This window comes from Echinops telfairi, unplaced genomic scaffold (genome assembly GCF_000313985.2).
Source record: "Echinops telfairi isolate 266 unplaced genomic scaffold, ASM31398v2 ScPeMD7_9;HRSCAF=40, whole genome shotgun sequence".
NCBI lineage: Eukaryota > Metazoa > Chordata > Mammalia > Afrosoricida > Tenrecidae > Echinops > Echinops telfairi.
The window spans coordinates 33,439,727-33,448,522 of record NW_022103906.1 but is presented as its reverse complement, the minus strand read 5'-3'; the positions used below and the strand labels follow the sequence as shown (position 1 = coordinate 33,448,522).

The window sequence follows — 8,796 nt, the reverse complement described above, 5'->3', positions numbered from 1 at the left end:
ACTTTCTCCCAATCTGTCCAGTCACTACTCCCCAAGTTCGAATTTCAAATATTTTCTTCGGTGAACTCTCATCCCATTGACCTAGACGCCCCCAAGACTGTAGTTCCAAGCTCAAGGCCTTGTCCTTCAGGGGTTTGGGTTACAGCTAAGGGATTTTTAGAACTGTCCTTCATGGGATGCTTCTCTATCTACCTGAATCTATTTGCAGCACATATAAACACATCTGTAGAAATAATCCTCTAGCAGTATTCTTGGGCACACTGTTCTATACCTGTTCACCTTTCATAGTTCCTTGTATATTCATTTGTAAATTATTATTTATTACTCTTTCTGCAGCGTTGTGCATTTATTTACCGTTGTTGGCCTTTTTCTCTTGTGTGTGCCTCTCAGCGTATTCCTTTTCTTTGGTCATGTTGTGTGACCTTTTCATTGTTAAATGTTTTCCCTTAACTCAAGTTAATACATGTCAACTCTATCATTAGTTTCCCTCCTTCCCACTCCAGTCCCTGGTAACTGTCAAACAACATTTCTTTCTATGTGTAAACCTTTGATTGACTTTTTATAATTATGGTCTCAAAAACATTTGTTCTTTGTGGTTGACTTATTTTACTCAGCATAATATGCTTCAGTTCATCCATGTTATAAGGTGTTATAGAACATAGTATTTAATGTAGCATAGTAGTACATTGTGTGTATGTACCATAGTTTCTTTGTATTTGTCTGTTGATCGGCATTTGGATTACCTCCATCTTTTTGCTATTGTGAATTATGCTGTGATGATCATGGGTGTGCATGACTCCTACTTCTCTACTTAGTGGTGCAATTGCTGACTCATATGATATTTCTATTTTCAACTTTTAGTGAAATGTCAATCTATTTTCACTAGCAGTGTAATAGAATTCCAATCTTCCCACAACTTCTCCTGCATCTGTTGTTTTTTTTTTAAAAAACTTTGCTGTCATTGCTGGGGTGAGATGATTTCTCATGGTTTAGATTTGCATCTCTTCGGGTAAATGGCAATGAATATTGAAAGTACTGTGGACTGCCAAAGAAACAAATAAATCTGTCTTAGAGCAAGTACAGCCAGAATGTTCCTTAGAGGCAAGGTCGGTGAGACTTTATTTCTTGTACTTTGGACATGTTATTAGGAGAGAGCAGTCCGTGGAGAAGGACATTATGCTTGGTAAAGTAGAGGGGAAGGAAAAAGAGGAAGGTGCTCAACAAAGTGGATTGGTACAGTGGCTGCAAGCGTAAGAACAATGGCAAAAGGCCAGGTGGCTTTTCATTCTGTGTACACAGGGTCATTATAGGTCAGAACTAACTTGAGCACACCTAACAACAACAACAATAACATGGTTAACAAGGGATCATGGGGCTTTCTAGTCTGTTAAGAGTTACAGTTTCAGAAACCCACAGGGGCAGTTCTAATGTATCCAAATAGGATCTCTGAGTTGGCATCTACTTAATGGCAGTGAGGTTCATTTCAGTTTTGGAGTTTCAAAATGGCTTTAGCCATTTAGAAATGGTTCAAGCGTTGGGATGCTAACAGAAAATTCAATAAACTATTGTGGTAGTCACCTAATCTGATGTTAATTTAAGGATTAAGAGTGTAGGGGTTGAGTCTAGGCTGGGGTCTAGGGTGGAGTCAATCTGGAGATAGCCAATGAGACTTCTGTGGGCATGGCCTTCTCCTGAGAATTCTGGGAAATCTGGTGCTTCCTTCTTGGAGGCAGAAGACAGTTCTTTCTCTCTGCTACTTCCTGGGAGACATTGCAGAAGACAAGTCACATGGAAGCAACCAGACCTCTGAAGCCGGAGAAGCCACAGAGACCCCTGCCAGCGCTGAGATGCTTACAACGCCACTGGACCCAAAGACTTTCTACCCACTGGCTTGTGATGGTCCTGCATTTGGCTTCACTGCATGTGTTTCATGAGTCTGAAGAGGACTTTATAGATTTATATTGGACATATGGGCTTATATCGGACTTAGGGACTTGATCTGGACTGGACTGGGATGTTTTCTCCATGTTCAATTGCTCTTGTATATAAACATCTCCTTTATACACATATGTGTGTCCATGGATTTGTTTCTCTAGTCTACCCAGACTAACACAGCTACTTCAAGGGAGAAAGATAAGGCAATCTGCTTCTGTAAAGATTTATAGCCTTGGAAATTCTACGGGGTAGTTCTGCTCTGTTCTATAAGTCACTCTGCATTAGAATCAACTCAATAGAGAGCCTGCCTAGTGACCATGAGCCATGTATCACCCCTTTAATATGTACAGCTTAAAAAGCACCTCGACTAGGGAGACCTCACCTCAGCTGAGGTCAGTTTCTCAAGATGAGGGGAGAGGGAGAACACTCCATTACTGCCATATAACATTGTGATGAGGCCACCCCAAATCAATAGACATTCCCTTAAATTCATATTTACAAACTTACCAGCAGAGTGTAAGAGTTCCAATCTCTCTGCACCCTCTCCAGCATTAAAAAAAAAAAAATCAGGTATCATTTTGAGTGCAAAGTGATATCTAAATGTTTTAATTTTCATCTCCCAGATAGCAAGTGATTAATAGCATTTCCTCATGTGTTTGTTATACATTTCAGTGTATTCCTTTGTGAATTGTTGTCTATTTATGTTTTTTTGGCCCATCTTACTTGGATTATTTGCCTTTCCCTTATTGAGATGTTGCAGAGTTCTCTATATTTTAATAATTAATACCTTGACTGTTGTGTCATTGCTAAAGATTTTTTCCCCAATCTGTGGGATCTTGTTTTACTTTTCTGAGAGGTCTTTTAAGATAGGTCCTAGTTAATCTATTTTGTCTTCCATTGTGTGTACTTCTTTATTATATTTGGTAGTCTGTGTATACTCTGCAATAGGGCCCTTAAAATTTGTCCCAATTTTCTCATTGATGGTTCTTAGAACTCTAGGATTTACATTTACGTCTCTAATCTATCTTGAGTTTTGTTTTGTGCATGGGGTGAGATATGGGACCTATTTCATTCTTTTGTAGATGGAGATCCAATTTTTACAGCACCATTTGTTCAAGACGCTGTCCTTTTCTCATTTAAAGATGTTTTTTGTCCTTTGTTCAAAAATCAGTTGGCTGTATGTGGATGCTTGTATTTCTGGGTTTTCTATCCTATTCCATTGGCCTATGTAATTGTCATTGGCTCAGTACCAGGCTATTTTGAACACTGTGTCTGTGAAGCAGGCTTTGAAGTTGGGTATTAAAAAGCCTCCTACTTTGTTCTTTTTGAGAAGTTCTTTGCTTATCCCATACCTCTTCCTTCTCCATATGAAGTTAGTAATTGGTTTTTCCATTTCTTTATAGAATTAAGTTGGGATTTGGATTAAAATTGTGCTGTTTGTAGATTGCTTTAGATAATATTGACATTTTCACATTATTAAATCCTCCTGTCCACAAACACAGGATATTCTTCCACTTGTATAGGACTCTTGCTTTCTTGAAGTAATATTCTGTAGTTCCCCTTTTACATGTCTACATTATTTGTTGTATATACCAGAATTGTTTGAGTAGAGTTGGAATCAGTTCTTTTCTTTGTGTTCTGTGTCTTATTTCTTTGGAGTATATGCTCAGCAAGAGCATTTTTAATTCCTAGTTGTCTTAGATAGTGCCATATTACTTTCTGGGTCAGGACTGTTTGTTGTGGTTGGTAATTTATTTTAACCTGTTCAGTTTCTCCTTTTGTGAAGTGTCTGTTCAAACTATTTACCTCATTTTGGGTCAATTTAGCTATGCCTATGTAGTGTGCTTCTAGAAATCTGTCCACTTCATATAGATTTTCAAATTTTTGTAATATAGTTCTTCACAATATTATGTGGCTTTTTATTTCACTTGATTCTGTTGTGACATTATCAATTTCATTTCTTTTGGGTAATAGTATTTATTTTATTTTTTCCCAATAGTTTTATTGATATAAAATTCAAATATCATATGTTTCCATAGTTAAGTTCTTTTTAAAAAAGAGTTGTGTATACATCATTACAATCAGTTCTAATGCACCCTGCCAATACCCATTACTTGCTCCCTAATTCCTCTCAGCTACCCCCCACCTCCAAACCCTGATAAGCTGTTACATTAGTTATTGTTCCTTCTGCTCCTTCTGTGCTTCATAAACTTGGAAACATAACAGAAACAATAAAAACAAATTATGGACTTCCAGCAAGATAGCAACCAAGTAACACATACCAGAGGAACTCTGCAGAAATCAGGGCAAGAGAGTCACTGAGAGGGAAATTCCACACTGCTGGGTCACAGGAAGAGCATCATAAAGATAAGTAGGCACAGATCCATTAGGTTTTGAGGAGCTGAGGGCTTTTGGCTTACGACTGTATAGAGGTCAGCAAAGGCTTAACCTTAGCACTGCCACAGTCTCGGCCAGAGCCAGGTTCCTTTGGCCAGCCCAAGGGCTTTGTCTCAACAGAGCCACAGCTTGATTCTGCCTCTGGGCAGGGTTTAAACCCCTCCATCCACATGGTCAGGCAATCAGGGCTCAGGTATATCTTCACATTTGTTTCTCTCTCTTCTCTCTTTCCCCCCACAGTCTCAGTGGGGTCAGTTTTTTCTTTCTTTTATTTCCCTCCTCTTTCATCTCGCACACCACTGCTGGCCTCCAGGCCACTCCCCTTCACCTAGGACAATTACACCTGCCCCTTGCCCATCTTGGGGAGCTCTGCCCTCTGTGGAGTAACATGCAGCTGAGTAAATCCCGTCCACCTTCCACTGCAGGGGAACTCATGCTTACCCTCCAATGTACCTTAAGCAGCTGAGGGACATCACACCCACCCTTTGGGGTGCTCCATTTGTCTGGGGGAACCTCTACCCACCTTGCATGGCACCCTACATAGCTGGCGGAGCCCCTGACAATCATCCATGGTCCCACGTGGGTGAAGGAACTTCCTCCTGCCTGTGGTAGTGCCTCACATGGCCTAAGGCAGCTCTGTGAACACTCTCCAGAGATCCATGCTGCTGCGGGAACCTCTTCCCAACATACGTGGCAATCTAGCTGATTAGCACAATTCCACCCATTATCTTCAGTGTTCTACACCAAAATGGGCACTCCATTCTGCCCTCCGAGGCCCCTGCAGTTGCAACAGGCACCTCCAAATGCCCTTTGAGGTGCTCCAAGCCACCGTGGGCCATACCACCATGGCTTCTTATGAGATCATCCAGTGCAGCGCCATCCTTACAGGTCAACAACCACCCAACAAGCGTCCCATCAGACAATCATCTGACTTGCACTCCAAATAACAGAATACTGGTTGACTAGGAAAAGAGTCAAACCACAGGAAGATAATGCAGTAGCCCAACTCCACAGTGCAATTAGCTGCAGGCAGTTCAAAGAAGCATTCTTATGAGTCTCCCAGATAAAGAGGCCAGTGCTCTACGACTCTCTGGAGAATGGCACCAGGGTCCTCTAAAACAACACCATTCAAACAGCAACCAGCCCCAACAACCTCAATGAAAAAAACAGGAGAAACAAAAGGCACTGTCAGAAGAAGTTCTGAACCCAATGACATGCATAGAGGAAGCAGATACTGATTTGCCACAGAAAGAAATCTTCAGAATTCTGCTTGGAGTCAGACAGGATATGAGGGAAACAATACAGATAAAGGATGAAATGATAGAGGAGATAAAGGGAATGCACCAAAGAGAAATACAAGATCTAAGGGAAGAGATAACAAAATCCAATACCCAAAAGACTTGAGGAGACAAAACCACTCCAGTGACCTAGAGGATAACCAGGCAGACTTCAACAAATGGGAAAGGCAATCAAATAAGATAATCAGAGATGCAGAACAAAACCCGAGATCCATATGTGATGCTATGTATAGGAACAGCATTAGAATAATTGGATTACAAGACACAATGAAGAAGTCAATGGCAAAAATAGTAAGGGAATTTTTATAGGAAAACTTCCCCAGATTAATGACTGAAAACCAGACAACCATTCAGGAGGCGAAAAGAACACCAGCTAGAATGAATCCCAAGAAGAAGTCACCAAGACATATAATAATTAAACTGTCCAACGTTGAGAAAAAGGAGAAGATCATGAGAGCAGCTAGGGAAAAACAAGCAGTAACCTATAAAAGTACCCAAATAAGAATATGCTCAGTTTTGTCAGCAGACACTATGGAGAAGAGGGAGTGGAGTTACATATTCCAAACATTGAAGGAAAATAATACAGACCCAAGAATACTCTAACCAGCCAAATTATTTATCAAGATAGATGGAGAAGTAAGAGTCTTCCAGACAAGCAAAAAACTCAAAGAATACGTTAGAAGAAATCCAGCCTTGCTGACCCAGTATGGGCAGAAGAACAGCATTCACCAAGCATAAATAAGAGACCGCCACATAGAGCAACCCCACCCAGAGGGCAACAAAGAGAAAACAGCCCCTAAGATAACATTGGTTTAAGGGTGGAAAGAAGTGAAAAATGAAACACACACACACATGTGTGCATGCATGCACAACACACTGATAATAAAGGGAGGTAGGAAAACACTCAACACGAAAGGTACAAGATGACATCACAGAGTCTACAGATGAATGTAATAACCTGAATATCAATGGACTGAACTCAGGCATTAAAAGGCAGAGGCTTGCAGACTGGCTTAGAAAACACAGCCCGTCATTCTGCTGCCTCCAGGAGACACATGTCAAGATTATAGACAAAAATAGGCTGAAAATCATAGGGTGGAGAAAAATATACCAAACAAATGGCAATTCAAAAAAAGCAGGAATTGCAATCCTAATCTGAGACAAAATTGATGTCAAGGTGAAAACCATAACAAGAGATAAGGAGGGGCATTACATAACGCTCAAGGGAATAGTAGACCAAGAACCAGTGAGCCTAATACATATATACACACCCAATGTGAGACCACGAAATTCATCAAACACTCCAAAAGATGAAAAAAGAAATTACAGGTGCAACAATTATAATAGGTGACTTTAATACACACCTCTCTGAGAAAGATAATAGGGAAAGAAGCTTAACCAGGAGGCTACAGATCTATACATTATTATTAGCTATTTGACCTGATACATATTTTTAGAGCTCTTCAGCCAAATGCAAAAAAAAAAAAAAAAAATCACATTATTTTCAAACCCAGATGGCACATACTGAAGGATGACACCATGCTGGGACACAAGTTGAATCTGGGTAAATTCAAGTACATAGAGATTGTACAGACTTTTCTCTACACCCACTATGCCATAAAACTGAAAGTCAACAAAAGTCAACAATTAAGACGACAAGGGCAAACAATTGGAAAATCAATAACTCTCTATTACAAAAGGAATGGGTACTGGCCCAGAGCAGAGATGAAATTAGGAAGCTTCTAGAAACCAATGAGAATGAGAACACCATGAACTAAACCTTTGGGACACAGGAAAGGCATTTATCGGAGGAAGTTTGATAGCAATTCATGGACACATCAACTAGAGCAGAGTCAACAGGACAGTCCTACTAATAGCAGAGGGAAAGAAATAATAAAAATCAGGGCTGATATTCATGAGAGGAAAAACAAGAAAACTGTGGAAAAATTAATTAATGCAGATGAAAGTTTGTTCTTTGAAAGAATTAACAGAATCGACAGACCACTGGAAAACATAACCAAAGAAAGGAAGGAACAAATTTCAAGAGCATACATTTCGGGGGTTAGGTCAAAGTACTATGGCAGGGGTCAGACCCAATCCAAGGATACGTATGGCAGCCAACTACAAAGGAAGGGAAAAGAAAGCCAAAAAAAAAACCATGGGTAGTGGGAGAACAGGGCACTAACCCACCCAAGGGGAGAGTATTGTTTATATCTCCACAGGAGAGGGAAAGAGGGATCAGACTTCAACCTGGTGTGCCAAGACATAAATGCAATATACCAGCATGAAGCATGGAACCAATAGAGAAGTCTGGGGGTGGCCCCAATCCCAACTAAGTGGACACCTCACCTCCCAGAAGAATGCACTACAGAAGACAGCACTGAAGCTACAGCTCAGGGAAGAGGGGTGCATCTGATCAGAGCACACACAGAAGCAAATGAAGAGGGAAGGAGAGAGAGTGGAGCAAATCTTGGCCCACCAAGCCCTGAGGACAATATTTCTGTTCAGAGCAGCCAAAGCACAGAGAGGAACATAGGAGGGACCCCATCATTCAACAAGCTGTCCCTCACTGACCCTTATTGCTACAAGGGACAACACTGGAGGCACAGTCCGGGAATTGTGCCTGATATGACCCCACCACACTGGGGGAGCAAAGAAATGAAGTCCCTAGGGAATACCAAAATAGACTGGGGCCAGGGAGTGGCACCCCATCAGACTCGACCAGAAAACACTCCTAAAGGTCAACAAACAGACCTGGAACTATTTATAGGCTCTTTTTGGGGTTGTATTTTTGGTTTTCTTTTGTTGCTCTGCCTTGTTTTTATGCTTATTATTGTCTCTGCATGTCTGTCTAGATAAGATAGGCGGGATAAACAATCCAGGGGAGAAAACAACAGGACTGATAGTTCTGGGAGGGACATGGGAAAGAGGAGGCGAGAAAGGATGTGGGTGTTAACAAATCCAGGGACAAGGGAACAACAAGTGATCTAAAATCAATGACGAGGGTGTAGGATGCCTGGTAGGGCTTGATCAAAGGCAGTGTAATCGAGAGGAATTACTGAAACCTGAATGAAGGCCAAACATGATAGTGGGGCAAAAGGAAAGTAAAAGGAAATAGAGGAAAGAACAAGGGGCAAAGGGCATTTATAGAGGTCTAAATACAGGC

At 41.0% G+C, this 8,796-nt stretch overlaps 1 protein-coding gene across 1 annotated transcript in view; it reads left to right on the top strand.

Moving 5' to 3' along the window:
* Nucleotides 1-8,796, top strand: part of ADAM32 (ADAM metallopeptidase domain 32) — a 137,393-nt gene that overhangs the window by 36,840 nt on the left and 91,757 nt on the right. The window lies entirely within an intron of this gene.